Source organism: Callorhinchus milii, unplaced genomic scaffold (genome assembly GCF_018977255.1).
Source record: "Callorhinchus milii isolate IMCB2004 unplaced genomic scaffold, IMCB_Cmil_1.0 Scaffold11, whole genome shotgun sequence".
NCBI lineage: Eukaryota > Metazoa > Chordata > Chondrichthyes > Chimaeriformes > Callorhinchidae > Callorhinchus > Callorhinchus milii.
The window spans coordinates 5595842-5622510 of record NW_024704752.1 but is presented as its reverse complement, the minus strand read 5'-3'; the positions used below and the strand labels follow the sequence as shown (position 1 = coordinate 5622510).

Sequence of the window (26669 nt, the reverse complement as noted above, 5' to 3'; positions counted from 1 at the left end):
CTTCTCCAAAAGACACATTTCACAGGCTTTGTTTTTCCAATCAGTCAGTAGGTCAGGGCACAGAACCAGTCTTCTCATGTGTGACCAACACCAGCAGCGTAATATCAGCATAATATGAAAAAGAACCATATTCTCCTGAGGTAATCCCACTCACTCCTGGGCCTCACCAATGCATCAACAGCAAGGAACACTGTGAAGCACGATAAGATTTATGGTGTTTCATAATGAGTTCCTACTGTTAATTAAGCCTGTAATTCAGCCTTCATATGGCTATTTTGCATCATCAGTGTTTGTGTTGCAAAGCAGTTCAAGAGGATGTGTTAAGAATAGGAACATGTTCGGCAATATTGTAAGTTTAATCCCAATTTCTGGATCAGGCAGTAAAACACACTACTCCCTTCATTACATCAGTACAGAGGGAACAGCACAAGATAGAGAAACAAGAGATTTGGATGAAGAAGGCCTTTAAATCTCATCCTTCGAGAATCTCTACCCTACTGTCCCCTCAATACAGCATGAGGCGTACTCTTAAATATATCCAACATTTTAGCATCAACCACCTTTCCCGGTAACCTCTTCAAGTTAACTACTCTGTGGATAAATAAATACTTCCCGGTGACGTCCTGAAATTCCCACAAATGTACCACACAGGAGCACATTCTTATCACCCCCCTCCATGGACAGCACCCTCTCCACAAATCTGACAGGAGGGCCTCTATGGGTCCCATCTCAGCTGTCTCTCTGCACCTGAAGATGTGACCCTGCAGTCTCGACTATCATCTCTATTGTACACCATCAGTCTTTAGTCAGGACATCTTGAGCGCTATGTAAGAGGATGTGTCCCAGCCACCCGCACACCAGGCTGAGCCAAAATTGACCAGGTCACAAGCGCCTTATGGCTGCTCACATGCATTTCATTTTTAACATTTGACGAGTAAGAACTAATCAAGATGGGGTTTCAGCCAGCATCAAAGTTTTCTAGTTGGTGCTGCTCTGTAATTTCACACTGCAAAACCATAGAAATCTTCAGCACAGAAGGAATCCAATGCAGCTACTGTATGAGTGTTGGTTTGCTGCACCATTGAAAATGCCTATCCTTATCCCAATTCTCTGTACTTTTCTCATACCTTCTAATCCCTTTCGCTAATCCCTAATATATGATTCTGTAATTCTCTTTTAAATGTCTTTCAATCAATCAATTGCCTCAGCCATCTTTCCCCGCTCTCTGAAACTCTCTCCCTAAATCCCTCCAACTCACGCATTCTTTCTTATTCAACAAACCATACTGACCATACTTATTTCCACAGCTACTTCTATACCCAGGTGTGACCGTCTACACCCTACAACAAATTACAAAAAATGAGGAACAGTTTATTATGTGTCTAGAGTGAAAATCTATTAAATTTTGATATTTGTTCTTCTACAGCCACATGCTATAGCTTCACGCTGGATAAAGAACACCAGATAACAGGAAAAATATAACAGTTGGCAAAGACTGACTTTAGAATGTTATTGTCTGGTTAACTTCAGCCTTAAAGCTCTTCTCAAGAAAATAATCCCTTGTTATATACACCTCTGTCAATCACACTATAACACCATCCTGTGGTACCCATATCAAACTAATTCTCCTAGTCTTCAAACAGCGCTACTTCAGCTCCGCTTCTCACTACAATTAGTCTTGTTTTATTGAGGCGATGCACATACAATATAAAAGTGATGGATAGTTGAGTTTATGAAAATCTCTGAGCCTCGCAAGCGTCACTGGCTTTATGATGCCACATCAACCCCTGGAGGAGTGGAGGCCAATCTTCTCAATGATGGAAGAAACCATTTTGCTATTTAATTGTAGAACTGATTGACCTTTGCTTTATCATTCAACACAGCTTGATTGAAAGGTGACCAATTTCTCACTTTCAAACATTCTGCACCAAGCTTGTTTGAAGAAGGAGGACACACCAACGCACGCACACACACATAGTATGCAAGTACAGGATGTCCACAGAGTCCTGTTATCTTTTTTCTCTACAATATGCAGACCAACAACTGAAACATGTGGAAGGATGATGATAATAATTGTATTTAGAAGTATTCAGTTGTATTCAGTACAAGTGTTTCACTGTATTTAGACATTCAGATGGATTGGTGGGTGTGAGCGCCATCATTTTCATGGCAGATAATGATCCGGCGCCATGTTCAATGAGACATCTTCCATAACATGGATGGAGTGACAAGGTGAAATGTACCTCGGCTTGTTTTAGCTCCTTCGTAATTTCATATCACTCATATCATTTTGTAACAGGGTGTAAGAGGACTGTGTGGACACCTTGTACATTAAAAATATCTGCATTTCTGCCCAGCAGAAGCAATTAAGAGTGGTCTCTTGGGTCACGAGTCAAGAATAGCTTGAAATTGAGCATTGGCAAGAGGCAAGATTGGATTGTGCAGGGGTCAGGCAATGTGTTGAATGATGAGGCCAAGCTCAATCAATATGACAATTAAAAGGCAAGATAGTTCCTTCCAGAATTGATTAGGATGTCTGTGTGCCAGTCTCCCTCTTTTTCTCAATCTCTGCAACTGTGTCTTGTTGGAAGGAAAGAGTGAGTGAACAAGCAGCATCACACTGAGTGACTATGAAGAAAAACGCCAGAACAGCCTGAATATACTGCAAATGTTGTAAACTTCTAGGGGGTAAAATTTGTGACATTTCACAATACAATTCTTAGATAATCAACGCAAATGCTGCAGACTTTACTCCTATACATCCTGAAGCAGAGAAGGCCATTTAGCCCATCGTGTGTGCTGTCTCTTTTAAAGAATAATCTAATCAGTCCCATTTAACACTTTTTCCCTCATCCCCTTACAAATTATTCCTTCTTAGATATCTAGTTCACTCTTGAAAGGTAATGTTTGCCTCAACCACTGCAACAACAACAACTTGGATTTATATAGCGCCCTCCATGCCGGAAGGCATCTCAGAGCGCTTTACAGTTACGGATCCCGGGACCGAGCCAGGGGGAGGGGAAGGTGCCCAAAGGCGTGGTCGAAAGGAAAGGTCACATGGCAGAGCATTCCATATCCTAACAACTCTCCACTTAAAAATGATTCTCTTAGTCATTCCCCCTTCGCTCTCTTGGCAATTGTCTTAAATTGGTTCCAACAAACCACTGAGTCACCAACCTAGGCCTCATCATCTCTGCAAACCTTGTTCATTACAAACTAGGAATCATCAGCTGTTCCTCTCCTCTTCCTTGAGAGCAGAGGAGCAGCTGATACATTCTTTGCTCGTCACAGAACAATGGGCTCCATTCAACCTGAGCCATATCTGTGACCTATGAGCTCTGCAATCTTGAATAGACCGTTGATTCCAAATGCTATAAACCAAAGAGCGAACCTTCTCTGTTCAGCAGATAGAGCTCTGAACAGTCTTGTGTCAGTGAGCTAACCACTTGTGCAGGAGGGAGTGACACTTCACTATTTAACACATAATGGTATGAATCGCATCACTTGTTCGGAGTATCTAAAACTCTCAGCCAACAATCTGGGTTTGACACCATTAGAAAATATCTGGCTCACATTCACTGGGCAAATGCACTGTGTTGATGTTGCATTGAGCCCTTATGTTCACTCAGTCACTGGCCAGTGCTGACCTTAAATAACTTTCACAGGGTTGGTCAGGATGCCGCAGCTAGAACAACACATTAGGAGAGAGAAAAACATTACAGAAGAAAATGAAGTGGTTTTAACAACCAAACAGCAACCATCTTCTTTCGTCTTAGACAAAGCTGTTGTGATTGGTTGATATCAGCACTGACTGCATTCCCCCCACCACACACACACACACACACAGATCGATGAAGCCCTTCTCGATCCATGTACAGTGGAATTTATCCCCTTGCAGAGCCTGAGCCATTATTCCCTTTAACCGTTAACTTCAATATATCACCTGACTTTGCTGCTCAATAACTGGTACTTAAAACCCAGAACTAATAACAAAAAATAATAATGATCCTTAATTTGATACAGCACCTTTATCGCCATGAGGATGTCTCAAAGTGTTTCACAAATGTAGTAACTGTGTTTTTGTAGATGAAATTTCATATTTAGGGATACCAATGAATTTTACCTTTATGTTTCACCTGTAAGGTTGCAGATTCTAACCTGCCTCACCTGGCAGGTAGGTTTGGCCTCAGTTGGTAGAAGAAATTCTATTAAGTGCTTGATTTTTCCACCAGACGACACTGGTGCCAGCTGGTACAGCTTGTGGCACAACAGCACAGGTTTTATTAAAGCCAGTGATAGTTTATAGAGCTGTGTGTTTCCAATTTAGCTGTATTCTCCGATATCTACCAATTTCACTTTACACGTGAGAAGGCATTGGTTATTTCCTGGGCCAATAGAAAATTGAGTCCGCAGAATCCGCAAAATCCAGCACTCTTCGCAAAATCCAACATTCTCCACGAAAACTATTGGGTGTACTGTACTCATTAGGTCTCCCATTATTCCTGATCTACATGGTAGGTTGTTTGTCTAAACTTCTCCCTCAGATCAACACTCACTACTTATTTTTAATGGATCTCCATATCAGGTTTCCAGCAATCAAACTCTTTAAACCTTTAAATGCATCCCAAACCTTCCAGAAGTGCTCTTTTAAGTATGCATAATATTGTACATTAAATTAACACCTGAATCTAAGATCTCTGTAAGCACCCATAATATAGACAATCTTTGCATTTAATATAGCACCTTACATCTCAAATTGCCTCACAAGATTTACTGTGAAGTGGAGTGAGTGTGTTTATAGGCAAATGTGGCAGCCAATTTGTGCACAACAATGTCCAACAAACAGCCATGAAGTCAGTGACCAATTTTATCTGGAAGATTGTTGGCCACGACACCTGGGAAAACTCCCTTCTGTTTCAGATTAGTGTCATGGGATCTTTAATGTTTACTGAATAACAGCAAACAAATTACATTTGTATAGTGCCTTTCACATCGGGAGGACGTCTCAAGGTGCTGGACAGTCAGGGATTTGGACCAGAGCAGTGGGTTGGGGATGGAGGGCTGGAAGGAAGAGGTAGGAGGGTGGCTGAAAGCGAAGTCGAAGAAGAGGGTCTTGAGACATGCCTTGAAGGAGGCAAGGGAGGGATCAAAGCGAAGGGACTGTGGGATGCAGTTCCAAAGGGTGGGGGCAGAGAGGCTGAAGGCCCGACCGCCAATGGTAGGGTGGGCCGGTCAGGGGATATGAATCAGCCTGCTAAGTGGAGGGAGAGGACAAGAAGGCTAGACCTCGTTTAATGGCTTATCCGAAGGACAGTACTTTCAGCAATGCAGCACATTTAGGCTGTTTGACTGCAGGATATGGAACCAATGTAAACATTATCTACCCTGTATCCTGTCCTGCACAGTACATTAAACTGCCATAGTCACAATGTAGTTTAACATGAATGTACAGTACTGGTTCTGTACCCTGTCGCATACAATTAACACACTAACACTATAGAAAACCAACAAGATCTTCCCTGGAGAGCATTTCAAAGTGCCCCGAGCCAATGGCAAAACTACTCTAGAGTACAATAAACCAATATGCACTAATCCTAGTGTACTTTACACTGAACATTGAACCAACCTGGGTCTCCCTGGAGTATATAGGATCTTAGTCATACAGTGTAATTTCAATCAGATGCCAGAATTGGAAGCCCCTTTGGCCCTGCTCCACCCCATGGGTAATCAAAGTGGCAGATAACCCACATTTCAAAGATATGCTAAATTGACATGTTTACAGCTAGGTAATTGTGGTTGTATTGCTTTTGTGCAGTTGGAACTGGATAAGCTGCGTTTGCTGCATTATTATTAAAATACTACCTATAATGTTGAAACATCTCAAAGCACTTCAAAGGCATTTTCTGTAAAGTACAGTGACTTGTGGATTTGTATTAGAACATGGCAGCATGGTCCAAACCCAAATCTCCCCATAACTTTTCAAATGATCTTCAGGGTGTAATTTGCAAGCAACACATTTATGAGGCGCTTTACAAATGTAATTTTTGTTGTTATAACCAGTGGATTCTGACCATACAAGGGCACAGAGTGTGTCCGACTTACATTGATTGGGAGTAAAGTAGGTGCCAGATCAAGCAGAACTCTGGAGGATTAGTTTCAAACACACCAGGTCCCTGTAAGATCCACTCGTTACTTATCAGTTTGTAACTTTCACAAATTACACTGATGCTAGCAAACAGGATATTTCTGTGTTATTATCATTTAGAAAATATCTTAATATTCATAGATCCATATTGGAAAAGGTCTCTCCATTGTTTCAGTGATTGATAGAGAACACCTTGTTCAGGGGATTGTGCCAATTATCACCCATCATAAAGCTTTGGCTTTGTCAATTTTCTATCTGCCCAATTCTTTAAAGAATAAGTGGCCAAGTGACTTCACCTTCTGCTTCGAATGGGAACCTCCAAACAGGAAAGCTCCCCATTTTCTTTGAAATAGTGCCATGGAGGTTTTCATGGCCAGCCGATTCACTTAACATTTCAACCTCATCTGAAGAGTTAATGCATTTATAATGACATTCACTTTCATGTCAAATTAATTATATTTTGTGAAACTTCAGAAAGTTTATCTTTTAAAACATTAACTCTGACAATGCAGACCTTCCAACCCTCAGTATAGCACTGCATTAGCTCATAGTCCAAGCTGACAACCCAAGCAGTTCTAAAGCAATTCAGCATAGTGGATTCAAACTCCACGTTGGACTTTGAGTTCATAGCCTAAGCTAATGCCTAGGAACATGTTGAGGGACACTGCATCGCATTATCGGAGGCGCCATCCTTCAGACGAAATATTAATCTGCAGTCCCATCTGCCTGTCCAAGTGGACGTTAAAGATCCTATGGCACTATTGCGAAAGATAAGAGCTTCTCTCGGTGTTCTGGCCAACGATTTCCCAGATAAAATTGGTCATTCATTACATGGCTGTTTGTGAGACATTGCTGTTTGCAAATTGACTGCCACTTTGGCCTACAAAATACATCCAATGCGCTTTACAGAATCTTTGTGAAGCACCTTGAGATGTCTTAACCCTATATCAACCCTACAAATGTACTCACCATCCTTTTCCTGGTTCTCTGAAAGACCCAAACACACTTGAATTTTGAGACAAAATGGCTTTTGCCAACATCAAGTAAAATGTCAGTCATTGGGCAAATCAGTATTGGATTTGAGGCTGTAATGCCCCACCCCTTCCGGGTCCAATGCCCTGATTCCTGTTTTGTCTGAAATCATTAACTCAGCATAAAGTGGGATTTTAATCTGGGAATGTATCGTGCTACATCAGGTAGTAATTGTAACCACAATGGAATGGGAAGATGGTAAGGTGGACAAAGTCCTGCAAGGACAAAATCAAATGGACCGAAGGGACTTCTTCATCCATACCCCACTTTAAATCTCACCTTGAGACCTACGTCTTCAATTTTGCTTATGATGGCCTCCCTGCCCCCCACCCCCTGCTTGGTGTCCAACCCTGCTTCTGTGCAGCGCTCTGAGACACTAGCCAATGTGAGGATATGATATAAAGGCAAGTTGTTGTTGGTTGTTGTTGAAAAATCTCTGTGGCATTTAGTACCATCAAACAGGACTTTAAACCCCACACCAGGGCAGAAATGGTTAACAGTACTCACTTGCATACTTCACATTTCCTTATATAGTTACGAAAACAAAAATACGTGTTGTAGTTAAAACTGTGAATCATGCTGGCAAAGAAATATCTGCTCCTCGGTATCATGCGTGTCTGTGCTTTCACAAAGCAGCTCTTTTGAAAACAGTTAGGTATTTGGAAGTAATGACTAGCATTTTCTGTTTGTTATCAAATCTCAATGATGCCCCTTAGAAAGGAGACAACTGTATTGCATATTACAGTATGAATTAATACTTTTTTTGTAAAAGTATCAACTGATTTTTGAAGCATAATTTATAGGCCCAAAATGCTTCCCAGTCTTAGCCTGTGTGATCATTCTGTCTTCGAATAATAAGAATTGCGGCTACCAGATTAAATCTGTGCCATCTTAAATTTTAAGACAAAATGCTTACACAGGTTGAGGACTAGGTGGAACTTCGGGCATAATGTTTTCATAGTTTTGATGTAAGTAAGCCTCAGTTCAGTTTCCAACCTGGATTTAGGCTGCTCAATCCTCTCCCCATTCTGTGCTCACAGGAATACAATTACCACTAATATGCACCACGCAGAGAGACGTGCTGAGATCTGAAGGGAGAAGGCTTTGACATGGGATAACATCAACCAATTAGTGCAGAGCCAAGCCAGAGTAGCTGGATGTTGTGGCAACACCTGAAGTGGAACAGTAACTGGGAAAAATATACTTTAACCATCCCATCAACATTCCCTGACACCCAAGAAATCACAAAGCGCAAAATACTTTATTTCCTCTGAATTACAATACATGCACCTCAGCATCTAACTCAAAGAGATGTGAGGAAGAGGCAAGAGATCACTGCTCTGTGTGAAACTCATAACACACCTGACAACATGAGTTGGGTACAGATTAACGTTGTCCTGTGGACACAATAACAATGTAAACTGAACAAACCGTCTTCTGCGCTATGATATCACACCATCTTGGAAGTGTGTGGGAGCTCTGAGCAAACACGCATCACACAGGACCTTCACACTCACCCATCAGAAAATACTTAATTGAAGTCTTCAGTCTAAGCTCAAATAAAACCCAATTCTCAGAGATCACATGTCAGGACCTGTGCCACCCACTCCCCCAAGTCAACATGTGGATCAAGAGAAAGGATACATCCCATTCTCCTCCTTTCCAAAAATACTTCTCCAGTTCTTTTCAATAATGTCATGGATCTTTAACATCCACCTGAACAAGCACATAGGTTCAATGTCTCATCCAAAGTAATTTATGTGACAATCCAGCATCCCTTAACTTCACTGGAGTTAAGACTACATTGAGTTGAATCCCCATTGTGAAAGGCGCTATACAAATGTAATGTTGTTGTTGATTATTAGAGACCCTCTGCTGGAAGCCCATGAGCATGAGTGTTGGGTGAGCAACAGATCGTATTCGGCTGCAATACCGTGCTGGTTATGACCAACAGGGCTCATGAAAGGAAGAGATACAGATTGGAGCCCTTGACCCAAAGTCCAGCGGAGGGAAAAATGAATGAGATATCCCAATAGGAGAGGAGCAGGCGAAATATGTAAACACCCCTGAATTACTGCAGTGAGCAGAGGAGTCATTGCTGACATGAATTGTCAGACAAACGATAGTCATTCCTGCTGCCTGTCTCCATGCCAAATCCCTTGCAAAGCAGTTCTCCCGGCTTCTGGTCAGTTCTATTGTGTATTCAGCAGCTGTGTGACCTACAGGCCACACTTTCACTGTCAGGATCCGCTCCGAGCCCAGAGTGATATGGACAATGGAACCGAGGGAAGCTCTATATCTGCTGCACGGCATTGACTGATTCATTCTATTGCAAACCCTCAATACTTCCCCCAACTCCAGAGGCATTGAGGGTCTCTGTTTCAACGGCATCAGAAGGCAGACGGAGGACAAAAAACAGAACAGCAACAAATTACCATTGTATAGCGTCCTCCACAATTGAAGACATCCCAGGTCGCTGGGACATTACAGCACAGCAGACCATTCAGCGTGGCACGCCTGTGATGGTTCACTGAAAATTCTCTGTTTAGTCCTATTCTCCTGCCTTTCCCCCTGCCGCCCACATATCCTTTTATAATTCTCCTATCGCAGCTTCACCAATTCCATTTCCAGCCATTAAATCCAGAAATACTTCCTGGTGTGTGTCCTGAAATTACCCTTTGCAACTCTGAGCCTGTGCTCTGTGGTCCTGTTCCCTTGGTGTATCCGAATGTAGATTCACAGGAACTCTGGAGTTGTATTCTGTTGACTGTAAATCTTTTAGCGGAAATATTATCTTTAAAGAGAAACTGTGTGTCACTAAATTGCTACTAAATGTCCCGCTCACACATAAATAATGGCCACGGGAATGGTGGTTGGGGAAGGTTAAGGTATCAATGGGTATCTGTGCAACTGTTTCCTCCCCTCCCTAGAAGTAAAAGACAAGAACTTAAACATCTCAAACAGTGGAGAAGAAGGGGGTGGGGGAAGAAACAATAATTTAAAAATTAAAGTAAAAATGCCGAAATTTTTTTTGTATGTTTCCCCCTTAAGACCACATTGGTAGGGGCCTCGTCTCTGCACGCCTGCAGCTTGCTTTGTGCAGCTAGCACCCCCACAAAATCGTTAGGATGTGGTTTAATCAGCCATCACACCTCTGAACAGCCCACAGGTGCCTCCAAATTGGGGAGGTGGGGGTAGGGGGCTTTAGAAGTGTGTTAAAGTTTGTTTTCTCCTGTCTAAAATCTTGAAAATCTGCCCAAGCTTTATTTTTTTGAGTCCACATGGTAAGCTAACGAGTGTCAGCACAAGTCTGTTGACCATATGCTACATCAGTGTGGCTTTTTTTTAAAAAAAGGAAGAACTGAACAGATAATTTGTAACACATCCCAAACTATACTCACATGGACACTCTACAAGCCATTGAGGTCCAATGTTGTTTCCCCTCAATAAATTGTTGCATAATAATCCTTCCATTTGATGTATCCTAGATCAAAGTGTCCTGAAGCACTTCACCGGAAACTTCTGTTAACTGCAGTGACTGTATTTTGTAGGTGAATGCAGGCAAATCCACACAGCAATGCCCCGAAAAAACTGCCAAGAACTTTTGGGTCAGTCTGATGTCTGTTACATCCATCGTCATGCTTAAGAGTATCCAGAACAGATTGATAGTTTCATATATGCATGCCACCTACACATGGAAATGTCTCTGTTTCAGTGAACTAACCAATTTTATCTAAAGGATTGTTGGCCAGGAGAAACTCTCTCTCTCTTTTCTGATGTCACGAGATCTTAAACATCCACTTGAAAAGCCAGATAGGGCCCTAGTACAAGGTGTGAAGTACAATCCCTCCGATAATGCAGTGCTCCTCTTCCCCAAGTATTGCATTGGAGTGTCACTAGGAGTACAAGCTCAAAGTCCCGACGCTTACTCAGAAACAGGAATGCTATCCACTTAGCTAAGCTGACACCTTCATGACAGGAAACATTATCAATAGGGGGAAAAATGCACAGTATTAACATAATTTAGTAATTTTGTTTTCAAGTCAGACACCTCCCTATCATGCTAATTACAGCACAAAGACACGTAAAACACACACACATATCCTGTCTCCCCATCAACACGTTTCGGAAACCAGGGATATAAGATGAGCAGCTGACAGGAGTATCTCAGAACTTCTGAGCATGTGCTTGATTGCTTGGATATTTCAAGCCCCCCCCCCATCCCCCCATGGGATGGGATACAAGCAGAAGAGAAACATAGAATCAGCATTTTTTAACTTGAGCATGATTTCCGATACATAAATGTAACCAATGGAATCTAAATACCAATCCTATGAATTCAGCTATGTAGCAATTCCACAGAATGCTACCATCCTTTTACAGTTACATTCCTGTCCCACATACAGTCTGCATGAACTACAGCATAAATTAAATGAAGCCTGAGGGATTTCCATGGAGCATTCGGGGGTTAATTTGCCAGCTCTTTCCCCAGGACGATGCACTGCTTATCCTTCTTTCCCCTCTAACCCCCAAACCCCTGACTTTTGTGCCCTTGAGTATGCCAGCAGTCAGCGCCTGCTCCCTTTCTGCTGCATCATCCAGTTAGAATCACACAAGAGCTGCACAGACGCTGGCCGCAGCGCGAATGACACTCCCACTGCCAGCATCACTGGACCCAGCTTCCGAATGAGGCAATTATTTATTTAACTCACACAGGCTTCCCTTCCACCAGCTCGGGAACAGGCCTCCCTTCCACCAACTCTGACACTGCTTTCTGCTGAGCAGCAAAACAACTGACAAGCTCAGGCTCTCACCTCTGAGTCAGAAAGTTTTGGATTCAATATCCACACTGCTGACTTCGGGCTCACAGTTCAGGCTGACGCTGCAGTGCAGCATTGGGGCAGCAATGCCTTGTTGGAGGTGCCGTCTTTTGCAAGAGATCGCAACTGCCTGTTCAAGTGGACGTAGAAAGTCCCATGGCACTATTCAACTGGTCACCATCTGGCTGTTCATGGGACATTGTTGTGCACAAATTAGCTGCGGTGTTCATTTTCAAATAGTCATTCGACAGCATTTCCCTGTGAAGCACTTTGAAATGTTATAGGCACGGTATCAAATGCAAGGATTATTATAATATCAAACAGCCAGAGGAGTTTGCTCATTTTTACTGGGTTGCTGCAGCTGTAAATAAAGATTGTAGAAATCTCCAGCTTGGGCCAGGCGAGGGCATGTAGCTACACAAGGAATAAAATGTCTTCGAGTGAATCAGGTCAGTGATACACTCATACACAATGAACAGAACGCCATTCTGCAAATTGAAGCTCCACAGCAGCTCCAACACCCAATTCAGCAATAGATTCTTTTTTAACTCTAAAAAATCAATCTCGTTCCATGGAGATCCTTCCCTCACTTCTGGTGCCCACTCTCTCTCTAACACAAACTCTTCGAGAGGCCCTCCCATGTGAAAGGCACATATTAAATATTAAATGCAAGAATCATTATAATCTATGCTATTATAATCTATAACACCTACTTAAATGATGCTACTCTGGACATTCCTTCTACAAACTCCCTCCCCCTCTTTATACTAAAATCCCTTATCCCTTAAAACCCAAATCCATCCAATGCTTGACATCTGGGCTTTCTCTGCTCGGCAAGACTGGTGATGCTGTTCTTGTATCCCGGGCCCCTCACCCAGCTTCTAAATACACAAAGTACAGGGTAACGTTTGTGTGATTTCAGAGTACACCTCTGCTCTAGCCTATAGCACAAACTGGCCATGTGCCCACAGGCCAGTTAATCATTTTAACTTGTCACAATTATTTCTGGGGTCTGCCTTTAATAAAATACTTGGGGAAGGGCAGGCAATTAAAATCAATTTGTAATGTATAAGGAACAGTCTAAAGTGTTGGCCAACCACAGACCTTTACAAAGAGGAATGAGACAAGAACAAAAGTAAGCATCCTCAGAGTGTATATCTGGGGCTGGGGGAACGGGAGGTATGCCTATGTGCATGTCTACTTGTATGTCTGCATGAAAAAACTCCAGATGAGTTGGGAAACCAATTTCAAAACAACTTGAAGTAGAGAAAAGGAAAGATTTATCCTTGCTGTGCGTAACAGTGACAGACACAGCGTAACAGTGATTAACACGGGTGAAGGAAAGAAGACAAGTCATGAGAGAGTAAGAAGGCCTTGAATAAAAGCAAGTGTTTCCTTTTTTTAAAATATATTTACGTGTTTCCTTCTAAATATCAGTACTTGGCATCTGCCCGATCCAGCAAGTGCCAAGGATTAGCTGAGATTGGGTGGGAGAACAACCATAGTCAGTGCACACCAAGGTAAACTTAAGGGCTCAACATTTAGTCAGTTATCCCCAATATCATCACAATTTACAACAAAAAGTGCTTCTCTTTCTGGAAAAAAAGCAGAAGGGTTCACCCAGCTGTAACTGTACCTGCAAATAGATCTCAGAGTCCTTCATAGCTCCACTGTGAGCAGTTAGCAGCATTTACAAGATCACTGGTGGGCTATATGCATTGCAAGAGCCAGCACAGAAAAATCTGTTTTTTCAATGGCAGGTTTGCTACACAGTCAGTGGGAAAGGCACAGTCACTTGGCTGGCATGTAATGCAATAACAAGTTAACGGCATTCCAGAATTACCCCTCTGGATGAGAGTGGGCCTGTGATACACGGCATTCCATTAATCAGGCCCCAATCGTAAGCAGACACTGGCCATCCAAACACTGTGACATATGGACATCCTAACTGGAGTTCTGCATCCCACTCAGCCCAAAGGCAGATTGTATCTCAGCACAGGTCCTGGTGGCATAACAGGCACATAGAATGAACAGAGCATTTAGCTCTCATTGCTGCAGTTCTAGGTCAGCTCCGTGTCATGTTCAACTGCTGCTAATCTGTGCACAGCTACTCTTGTTGCAAAGGTCATAAGTTATGAGAGGCAGATGTAAAATAGGGTGAAAGTATTTCGACTGTCAAGCCTACTCCTTTAAACGGAATAAGGCAGGTGGTTATTTATTCATCCCCCACCCCCATGGAGAAGAGGGTGGGGGGGGAGGGAACAAATAAATAAGAATAGGGAACACCATGTTTATTTCAAATTTTCTCATCTCCTTTTGCAGAATTAATAATAATAATCCTTGCATTCGATATAGCGTCTTATCACATCCTCGAGACGTCTCAAAGCGCTTCATAGGATATACTGTAAAGTGAATTGACTGTATATTTTATGGGCGAAACAAGGCAGTAATTTTAACAAACTTTCACATAGTTGCTATCTATGGTTTTATGGTACAAAGAAAATCTATCTCTGCTAAAAAGGATCAAGGCAGCATAAAGTGAGGATTATCACCAGAGGGAAAAGGGGAAGGCTAGAGGCAATGTTTTACACAGAGGGGTGTTAGAATGTCTCATCACAAACAGCTATTGAAGTTGAGTCTCTAACGGCATTATATAACAAATCATTTGTCATCAAAACATCAATTTTTCAAAGCAGAGTATGGCGTAGTGACTCAGCAGAGTATTTAGTAGTGAACAAAGGATCTAGAAAAAAATAGTACTAAAACACTACTACGTACAGTAAAAGAGCACCTGTTGCGCTCAGGTAAACTCCATATGAAATATTCCAATGTCAAATATATCATGACTTTATCATGAGAATCAGTAACAAGCATTAGGAGCTAACTAACTGCAAATAACCAGGAGCGAAACTACAGCAACAACAACAAAATTACATTTGTATAGCGCCTTTCACGTCGGGCGACATCCCAAGGCGCTGGATAGTTAGTGTTTCGGGCCTAATAACTAAAGGGCAACTAACTTGGTTATTAATGTCACAATTAGTCACAACTCAGTTTTCAGTCCCCAGATTAACTTAGTCGGTGAGGTAATGACTAGAGGGCATTAATTTAAGATACAAAACGAGCAAATGGGGAGGTATCTTTTCATATACAGATTAGGATATACAGAATGACCTGCTGGGAACAGTGGTTGAGGTAGAATCTATATTAGCTTTCAAAAGGAACCTAGATAAATACCTGAAAAGGAGTAAACTACAGCAGGTAAATGGGACCTGGCATAGACATGATGGGCTGAATGACTTTCTGTGCTGTAAATTTCTATGGTTCTAATAACTGAATCAGTCATGGACTAGCAACAATCACAGATTTTAAAGGGAGGCAAGGGAAAAAAAAGTCTTTACACAGAGAATGGTGGGAGCATGGCATTCTCTGCCACAAATTGTTGCAGTCTCTCTCAATTCTTTAAACATGAATTTGAAAACGAGAAATATTAAAGGGTGTAGGAGGTAAACAGGATGGGATTAGACTAGATGGGTCATGTGGAGAAAAACACAGCTATACTTTACATTTTGTCAAAGACTTTATTTTGCAAGAACAATGTTATTGTGAATTAGAAGTTTGATTTTGATAATTGTGTGTGTGTGCGGTGTATCAGACATACCAGATAGCTGAGAAAATGCAGAAAGAGGGGGCAATGAATTGAGATAAGGATTATTTGATTATTATTATATTAGGATTCACTGGCAGTACAAACACCGACACGGATACAATGTGTGAAATGGTTTCCTGCAATGTCACGGATGTTTTAGGTTCAATGGTTTCAGTTGCTGGTTAATTAACAGGTTACCTTAAAGTGTTGATGTGAATTTCTTCAAGATGACAGCCATAACCTGGTGGAGGCAAATCAATAACTAATTTGAGTTACAAGTTCACATTGAAATAAATTTGATCAAGTGATCAATATGGTGTCTATTGGAAAAATCTCTCTTCCCCAACAATAATAATAATCCTTGCATTTGATATAGTGCTTTTTACGTCGGGAGGACGTCCCAAAGCGCCTCACAGAACACAGTGTAAAGTGAATTGACTGTATATTTGTGGGGAACGCGGCAAACAATTGCGCACAGCAATATCCCACAACAGTCGAAGATTGAAAATGACCCATTTATTATTGTTTTGTTTTTGGAGGGATTATTATTAGGTGTGTGGAGTAAGGAAATTTGCCCAAGATTTCGCTCTCTGCCTGAAATTGAACTCAGGTCTCTCGCTTGCAAAGCGAGTGCTCTAACTACTGAGATACAGGACTCCACAAACCCCCCTTGGGGTGAAGATCTGAATAGGAGTTACTCAGGCAAGCCATTTTCTTTCACAGAGGGCCTCGGGCTGGGATTTTACTGATCATATGCAAAGAGGTAACTGTGAATCCAACCTTACAGCACAGGGCATGTAGATCTATTATATGCTGCTCTGCTTAATCCAACAAGGTTTGACTCTTAAACTAAAAGATTTGTTAATTAAATATAGCTGATGGCATACTATTTTTTGGAACAGATGTATCTATAATGTATCCAATATTAGATACATGGTATCTATATGGTACCATGTATCTAACATACAAATACTGTACATCATACAGATACCAAGTATCCATTTAAAGATCGATAACATCTAATACAATATACATAGATACTATCTATTGATCAACAAGACAAAGTGAATAAAGAAGGTGAAGAGAGAAAATGTTCCTAATGATATACGCAGTTTTCACTGGCAAAAAGGATAGTCTCAAACACTCCAAACTGTGCAAGTGTGTAAAAGCAGGGGTGGGGCTGAATGGATCCCACAAAGCACCCATGTGAAGGATAATTTATAAGGCAGCGTGATTCCGTGTGAATGGAGGGTGCTGTGAATAGTGTACTTAAATGGCAATTAGCAACCAACAAGCAAATTAAGATTATTAGTTTACAATGTGGTACCAAGTAGCTCCCCTTTGTTTAAACTGCTAAACGTCCCTTCTGCAAACAACAAAATCAGTAAACAGGTTGTCACCACATTGCCACTTGTGCCACTCAGAAAACTAAAGGGTACTTTAACTCATTGTCACTGCTGGAACCACCCTGGACTGTTTTAGAGTTGGTAGTCCAGTTCCTAAAACAGACAGGTCTCCAGTATTCCAAGGCACTGTTGATGAGAGATCAGCCAGCCTGGCTCCTCGGAGGATGTGGATTGGCATTGGGATCACAACACTCCTTTACTATTAACCTTGAACTGGACACGGAACAAAACCAAGGAGCAGCCTCCCTGCCAGCTCACTGCCAATACATGATGCACAAGAACACGGAATACAATTTTGCATCAGATTTACAGTCACATTGCCATATGAGCAACAACTCAAACTGTTCTCAATTGAGGCGACCTTTTCCTCGCAGCCTGATTGCCAGCAATGCCATATGTCCCTTGGTCATTGGATTACAGGGTAGGTGCTGCATGTGACCCCTGCTAGTTCAAATTTCAGTCAGTGCTAAAGCTGTAAGATCCTAATTTCTGTGTAATTCATATTACTGAAGGCCAGCCAGCCACTGATGCCAGCTTGGTTCAGTTGGTAGCACTCTCGTACTCAAGTCAGATGATTTTGAGCTCACAGTCCAGGACATAGGAACATTGGAACATGAGGAGGTTGTTCAGCCCTTCAAGCCTGTTCTGCCATTTAATTAGATCATGGCTGATCTTACCTCAACTAATCCTTTCAATTCCAATTTCCCGCTTTTTCCCCATATCCCTTAATACCCTGACCTACCAAAATCTATCAACTCCTGAGTACAGTACTGTGGGTGGAACAAGCGCTGTATTGTTGTTAGCGCCTTCCTTCGTTAAACTGAGCCTGTGCCTGTTCAAGTGGACATGGAAAAGAGAAAGGAGTTCATCCATGTATTCCAACAAAATTCCAGATAAATTAATCATTCACTTCATTACTATTTGTGAGGCCTTGCTGTGTGCAAATTGACTGCCATGCAAGCCTTTAAGTACAGTTACTACATACGCTCAATGTCAATTTCCTGTGATGGGCTTTGAGTTCTTTACAGGTTTAAATGCAAATTATCAAATGCAGGAATTATTAATATGCAAGGAAATTGATACAAGAGCAAGGAGTGATATTACATTTGGTTAAGCCACAGATGTCCTGAGGTTCAATAGGATTACAAATCTATACCCAGTGCAGAGCAACTCAATTGGGCAGTTTTTCCTTGGCTGATTACTTAATCTTGTAATTGCCTAATATTGCAGTTTACTGATTTCAGATTTTAGATACAGGACAGAGCTCTTGACAATGAAAAGAGAAAAGAATCCACACTTTTCAGAATCCCTGATCACATCAAACATCCTCCGTTGCTTTACATTAATTGGCTGTCACATATTTACTGTTTTTGTAGGCAAACACAGGAGCCATTTTACGCACAGTGAGATCCCACAAACAGACCTAAAGTGAAAGACAACAATCGCTGTATTGGCATAGCACCAAATCACATTGCCGAAACGGCACTTGGAGGCACTTCACAGAGTACAATGTATAGTGACGTGGCCGTGTTTTTTTCAGGCGCACATGGCAGCCATTATGCGCAATGCAATTACCACAAACACCCATGAAGTAAATGACTAACGCTTTTTACTTGATGGATTATCGGTCACGACTTGGAGAGAAATTCCCTTTTCCTTTTGAATCATGCCATGGGATCTTTAACGTCCACCTGAAGAGGCAGACTGTGCTTGGTTTTAGGGTCTCACATGAGGCACAGCACTTCCAACAATGTTTTTGTATGTACTATGTGATCAGCTCAGCCTGTGAGTACCAATGTGGGACTCAAACGCACAACCTTCTGACTCAGAAGCGAGACAGTAATCGAATGAGCCAGACATTTTTCTGACAACAAGAAATATTAAAGAAAATAACACTTTCTTTTGCGATATCTAAAACAAAAATAAGCACTTTCATGAGAAAAAAATCGTCACAAATAATAGTGAATTCAATAAATGAATTAAACATGAGTTGTATAAAGTATTATGAAGGGTGTCTCTCGGTTGCGGAAAGCTCAAGGCTGGAATAATTGATGTGCAATTTCTGAAATGCATAATGGGTCCTTTCAAAGGAAAATACCCCTTTTGTTTGCCTGTTTATTCTGGATTTAAAATGACCCCATTAAACCTCCAGCCAATTCTCCTCCAATGATGCCAATACAGCACGTGATTTCAAACATACCGTGTCAAAAAGAATGAGGACCAAATTGACAGGGCTCAGGGCATAACAACATCCATCTTTATTTCATGGACCACATGAAGGGCATATGAGCACCAAAGTTCTACCTTGTCGGTACATTGGGTGAAATTACACTGGGCCTAGATTTACTCTATTAACATAGCACCTCAGTACGTCCAGGAATTTGGCAAACAGTTGAATTCAGTCTTAAATTTAAAGCTCATTTTCTGCAGTTATAATAATCCTTGCATTTGATATATCCACGACATTGAGACGTCTCAAAGTGCTTCACAGACTATACTGTAAAGTGAACTGACTATATATTTTGCTGACTGTAAGAATTGCTATTGGTTCACTCAAAATGCTACATAAATATAACTAATCTAGACCCAGGAGGAATTTTACACTTTGAGACTTTAAGTTGATGCTAAATTGTGGAAAATTCTTTGATATTGGCATTCATTTGAAAGCTGGTTTCTTTTTAAAAACGGTGGGAAACTGGTTTACACCCTAGCCTGGGTTTTGGAATTTTCCACCGCTATGTCTTGAATTTAAGACAAAAGAGTCTCACAGGCGAAGACTGGCAGGCTTTCGAGCCTCTGGTGATCATATTCCAAGGAAAAGTCATCTTAATGTGAAGGACTGTAAAGACATTGAGGGGAAGTTTCACTTGGTAATTTTAGGTTTAACCATACAATACTGGGCAAGCTTTCAGGAGCAGAGCAGGTCCAAGACTCTGAGCTCCAAGATCAAGGTCTAGTCAGTAAGGCCTCTAGCCTGGAAAGGTGGGCGGCACAAGAGGGCTTCAACAAAACACAAGGGCAAAACTCAAAAAATAATTTATAATCATTTTGAATGAGCACAAATGCTTTAAATCAACAAAATGTGGAGTCCTGTAGCTCAGTGGTTAGAGGACTCGCCTCAAAAGCAAGAGGACCTGGGTTTGATTCCTGGACAAGGTGAAACATTGGGCAAGTTTCCTTACTCAACACACTTCTAATTACCTAGCAGTAAGTAGGAACCCGGTTGTTAGTTGATTGGCAGATCGCTTTTCCAGGGTAATAATCCCTACAAAAAATAATAATTTGGTCACTTAATCCATGACTGTTTGTGGGACACTGCTGTGCGCCATTGGCTGCCATGTTTCAGCCAGAAAATATAGTCAATTCACTTTACAGCATATTCTGTGAAACACTTTGAGACGCCTCAAAGCAGTGATAAGGCGCTGTATCAAATACAAGGACTATTATTGTTATTCCCATGAAAAAGAAAACATACTTTTAGTAAAAACCAAATGAGAAATCTATTGGTAATGTGTGTGTGCTTGCATGTATTTGTGGACAGACGGAAATCAGGCATTTATGTTTTTCGGTTTGCCTGATACATCACCACCATGCTTAACAGTCGCTAAAAACAGACTAGTGAATGTTCCACATACATTTGGTGCACACCTGGAGCTGCGGTTGAAGCAGAATAATCAGTAAATACTGACTGCTAAGAGTCACGGATGAAGTACCAGTGGTGCGTGTGGAACTGAAGGGAAGAGAAATTAAAACCTTCAGGAGAGGGGGAATGAAAAACAATTGTGAAGAAAGCTCTCTACCTAAGCTGTTTGTCTAGACAAGCACTTTCAGGATGCTTTACAGCAGCTAGCTAACTGCTGCACTGACCACAGACACACTACATCGCTATTGTTCCACTTCCTGCCTGCAATCAGCTTCTCCTTTTCTTAGCTTGCAGGCGATAGCAGGTTGGCAAGAGTCAAAACTTGGGGACTCCAGAGCACACACTGGGGCACTCCTGAAGCTTAAACTAACATCTTGTCTTTGCAAGCATCATCTGGTAAATTTACCACTGCTTATGCAGCTAGGACAACCCTATCCATTCAACAAAATTACATTTGTATAGCGCCTTTCACGCTGGGAGGATGTCCCAAGGAGGGCCTTTGTTTGGCAGGGCTATCAGAAGTTGAATAGGAATAATCCCTTAAACCTTTATTCCAAAGTACATGTATTCTAAAGAGGGAAGGTCAAAAAGAATATTTTACAGTGTTAAGATTACTAAATTGAAGGGATTCAATGGAAGAGAATAGGGTTAATACCTCAGTTTTGGAAGAGATGTTAAACCAGGACCTTGTCTGCCTTTTCAGGTGGACATTAAAGAACTCATAGCACTATTTGAGAAGGGAAGGGTGCTTCTCCTGCTGTCCTGGCTAATGGATAATTAGTCATTCACCCATAACTTTTGATGGCACATTGCCTTGTGCAAAATGGCTGCTGTGTTTGCCTGCAATAATAGTCACTACACTTCACACTAATTACTTTAAGATGTGATACAGTAAGTAAAATTGCAGTTCTTTCAAGATCTTTCTTTTGCTTATCATTGTTGCTATTTATTCTCCTGAGTGTACTACTGGGGTGTGGGGGGGATTCAGAGGAGCTGCTTTTGACTGACAGACATGAAGCTCTGTGCCCAGGTATATTACTGGCAGAACAAGCTGTACTTTTATTTTTAGATGAGCATGCAGTTACTGGTGTTGAAAAAAAAGTAGCCTTGTGGCATTTGACTGTGTATTGCATGTACTGCATGCACCATAATAGTGTTTATGTGCCTCAATGCTATTCCCAATGGCCTTCAAATCACCACAATACAGAACAAGCAACGCCAACACCTGACATTTTGGCAAAGCCTGTCAGCACACAACACTGAACACTTACTTCCTGTGTTTATTTGAACTTAATGGTAATGAACTTAAACCATTTCCACTTAATAAAATACGTTTGCTCATGTTATTATTGTATTAAAGCAATGGAACGCATGTTATGAGTAATGTTTCCCTCAGTCAGGGAGTGTGAGAGATTATCTTATAAAACTAATGGGAATCCTGGAAATAAAAACAAGCATTACCTGTACAATCTAAGACAGGATCCAGCAATGTAGCTTTTCAGTGGGCGTACAGAGGAGGTGAAAGAAAGCTTGAGGTATTGACCTATATCGTAAAAATACGAGCGCTCTGCGCTGTCATCAATAGGAGGTCATGGGCACTCAAGACCACTTCTAACACTATGATCACCAGTTGCCAGGATGTTGTGGGAAGAAAGAAGCACCAGTAGGGTCTTCATTCAAACCTGTCCTCACCATTCTCAATTGTGCGAGCGATAGGGCAAGATTAGTAACTTATCATCGTAAGCCAGAAATCATCTTCCTGCGAGTTAATGGTTATTAACATCACAGCTAAGGTGACACATCATTTTTCCAGGATGTGGAGCCTGTCTGCTTCCTCAACCTCTTCCTGATCCATTTCATGCTAAGATGAAGAGCGGCTATCCAGGCCCCAGTGCAGTCAGTGGAAGAAATGAGCTATGCAGCACGACTAGATAAGCTAGGACACTTCAGCTTTGAAAACAGACATCTCAGAGGGGACCTGACAGAGATGAAGAAATAGAGACAATAAACCCAGAACAGCACTTTCAGTTAGGCCAAGACAGCACGACAAGAGAACACAGGGTGTGAACGACAATTTCAGGATAGACACCTGGGAGTATTTCTTTGCACGGTGGGTAATTGATAATGAGTATTAGGAAGCGCAATTGAGGACAGGATGCTAGGATTCATTTAAGAAACAGTTTGATGATCTAATGGGAGGATGGTGGAGTGCACATTTTGGAAGGATGAGATCAAACAGGCCAAAGGATACTTTCCTCACCAGAAACCCTCTGTCAGCCCTAAGTCATATAGAATCATAGAATCTTACAACACAGAAGGTCATTCACAGCCCATCATGTGCTGGCTCTTTTAAAGAGCTATCCAATTGGTCCAATTCCCCTGCTCTTAAATATCATTAAAGAGAAAATTATATTTTAAATGATTATCTAAGCTGTGAAATTCCACCTGGGTCTTGATATTGGCTATTTATGTGGCATTTTAAAGACACCAGAATTGGGCAAAATTGTTGAATTCAATCTTAGCTTTGAAGTCGGTTTTCTGTCATTCTTAAAAGAAATTTATGGTAAATCTGTTTCATAATAAAGCTGTGTTTACGACTTTGACAAATTCTGGACACTCTAAACTGCTACATAAAAATAGAGTTAATCTAGACCCAGATGGAATGTTTCATGCAACATGACTTGTGGCATTATTGTCCCAAATCCCCACATGACAATCCCTGGACCTGTCAGATCCAACTATGGATTCTGTGCCATCTGTGAGTTCTCCTTCCCCCAAATTTGAGACTAAGAAACACTGGTTGCTTGTGAAGCCTCGTCCCTGGTAAATTTTGAGTAAACACTGCAGCACCTTCTCTATTTCAGCACAAACATTGGCACCTTTGCATGGAACATAATGAGACTGCTTTGTCCACTAGAGATTCACAACATGTGCTACCCGGGTATGGATTAAGTATCACACGCTCGCCTTTAAGATCAACTTTTCATAAGACATAGAGCAAATCTGTGAAAATCTGTCCCCGAAATGTTTTCTTAAGCATATGAACAAACTCAGGTTATTACACAATTCTTTTTGCTCCAGTTTACAACCCCATCAGTAGTGATTCATCAAATGATTTTTGATGGCTTTTTATGTGTACTCTAAATTGGCAATCAGAGGCCATTTTATCAATGAGGAGATGTGAAAGGCAGGCTCCTTCAGCCACTATCTTGAATCGTAACACCGAAGCCTGGAATTCCACCCAATCATAGCCTATGAGTCCACTTAAAAGTTGGAAAATGTTTCCATCTTAAATTGGAAGTCTTTTGTCGTTTCCCCCACTGGCAGATCACAAAACAAATCAACTTCCAATTAAATAATTTTCTACAATTCCACACAATCTTATATTTTAAGGCAAAATGACCTCACAGACTAAGAGAAATTTCAGGGCTCGGGTACCTAAACCTGTAACAGAGCAGTATCTCTCTGCAATTTCCTGTGTCTGGAAGGCAGAAAGCCCATTGGCACTGATGCAACTATTCCAAATAGGTTATTACAAGCCCAGGAGCAAGTTAATACACAATATTGATCTATGAGCAGAAACTAGAGGAACTCCATTACCCTGCATGAAAAATGCTACATAAATGAAAGTCGCCGTCAAACTGGGACAAATGTCAGTGGAACAGGGAGTTTGAGAGGAGTCCTGATATAGGTCTTTGAAATTACGAGAGTTTTATTAAAGTCAAAAGGAAGAAATTATTTCCACTGGATGGGGGTACAGCGACTATAGAGCACCAAATTTAAGATAATTAGCATAGGAGAAAAGGGGTAGATCAAGAGAATTTCTTTACATAGACAGTTGTTATGTTGTGGAGTGACCTGCTACGTGCGGTGGTCTGGTTTACAGTGCTCCCGTGAAACTAAGAGAGCAAACAAAATATGGTTTATTCTAGGTTTTGTGTGTGGTTCTCTGTGACAGCATTATAATGCACAGGAATGAATGACACCCCAACGTATCCAGATATGGCAATTCTGTATAGTCTTGGCTTTCAGATGGCTCATTTCTCATCAAAAGAATCTAAAGAAACCGTCACCGCCCATGCTCTGTCATCATGCCCTTATCTAAATGCATGAAAGTTTTTTTTTATATATATTCTGTCATGGACATTATGGAGGGCTATACGCTGGTGCAGGAGAAACGATTCTTGGAGGGTTACGGCATCTAATTACTGTGAGGATTAGTTGTCCATTTCCCTTATTGAATTAGTGAGTGAGAGATAGAAGAATGCAGAAAGTAAGAGATGTTTGATCCTTGGTAGTTTTTAAGTAGATCGACATTAGTTTATTTTATGTGTACATTGTGTGTATGTTATGTGCATGTTATATGTGTTGAAGCGCTTTGAAACGCCTCAAAGACATAAGGCGCTATATCAAATGCAAGGATTATTATTATTATGCACACTATGTGCGTGAGTGGTAGGTGGGCACCTATTGCTTTCCTAAATCTGCTAAATTGTAGGAGCCAAGGGAAAGGGAATGTTCCATTCTTCACTTCAGTGATGGTTGTGTGCACACATTGCTATTGATCCTGTGTATGAAAGGAAAGGAGCTCACATTCATGGCCAGTTTGGCGGTAGGTGTGCATCTGTTTCCTTGAGCAGGGTAAGCAGCAGAAGGCAGAATACTCTCTGATGATCAAGACTTTGTGCCGTTAGTCAATCACAGTTACAAATCAGTCTACAAATACCACAGTTCTCGGTTGTCAACTGAACTCTCTCCAAAACAGAAACCTCTGATACATCTACTGCTGCATTTAATGGGAAATCAAAAGGAAGATGAAGGGCACATGATGAAGTAGCAAATGTTACTTCCAGCATCCAGCCTCCCAAACCTATACACCACAAACCTCATGCACTATATTTGACTGCAAATAACAGTGGAGCACTTTGAGGCATCTGTAGGTAATGGGTGCTTCATCAGATGCAAGGAACTATCATTGTACTAAGCTCACTGAACACTGAGCTGTCAATATTCATGGTGATGCATCTGTTTCCTTAAGCAGGGGAGGCAACAGAAGACAGAACACTTTCTGGACAGTGGTGATATCAAATGTGCTCATTGACCCAGATGTCAAATAAGAATAAATGTAATACAGGGTGTCCAATAAGTCATGATACCATTACAATGTCCAATAGGTCTTAAAGAAATTTAAAAAATGTTCAGATAATAAGGTAGCTGAAAAATAAGACCTTTTGGTCACCCTGTGATATTGTTAGTAGAATATAGTACTAACTGAATCATCCCAGATAATTTCCTTCTAATTCATTCAATAATCTGTAATGCCAAATAGCATAACATTTGATGCAGCTATGAATTCATATTTCTCTTTGTAGAGTGAAAGGTTGACAAATTAATCCAAATGTAATAAAAAATGATACTGTAATCTTTTGCGTTCTCTCAAAAGTTACTGGAATGATGCAAATGAATCATCAGAGATACCGAGCTGAGCTCCTGTTACAATGTTAGGTGGCGTGACATACTAGTCACTGGTAGCAACGAAGCCTGGGAAGCCTAGGCCCCATCTTGCCAGGAGTTGCAGCATGAACCAGTTTTAATGCACAGAGAGTCTGTGCTCATGCTGACTGCATGTTGGAAGAATTTAAGTGTGGGGGGGTGGGGGAGCAAGGAGAAAGTGAAGCGGGTGTACTGAGGGGTGGATCGTATTAAAAGATAGTTCTGGATGTAAACAAACATACAGCCAACTGTTTGATTTTGAAACACAGGCCTCTGGATCTTTAAATTGCATTATCCCTTAAAGCAGATTAAATGAAATATAGTCCAGCAATGCTCGAGCTGAAAATAAGCTGGGAACGGAGGGTGCTAGGTGTGGCACACAGCGCAAGCCGGGTCCTGGCAAGTCGGACAGCAGTAGGAAACTCATCCCTCAACCCCTCCCTTCGCTTTTCCTTCAGATTAAATCCCTCTATGGCCACTG

General features: G+C 41.3%; 1 protein-coding gene across 12 annotated transcripts in view; it reads right to left on the bottom strand.

Annotated features, from left to right (window-relative positions):
* Positions 1–26669, bottom strand: part of mbnl1 (muscleblind-like splicing regulator 1) — a 120181-nt gene that overhangs the window by 69101 nt on the left and 24411 nt on the right. For 2 of the 12 annotated variants that reach the window (XM_042339040.1, XM_042339042.1), the window contains exon 2: positions 15845–15887. The exons of the other annotated variants lie outside the window; for them this stretch is intronic. The gene's annotated coding sequence lies outside the window, so the exon portion shown is untranslated. The remainder of the gene's footprint in view (positions 1–15844; positions 15888–26669) is intronic. 12 annotated transcript variants of the gene reach the window in all.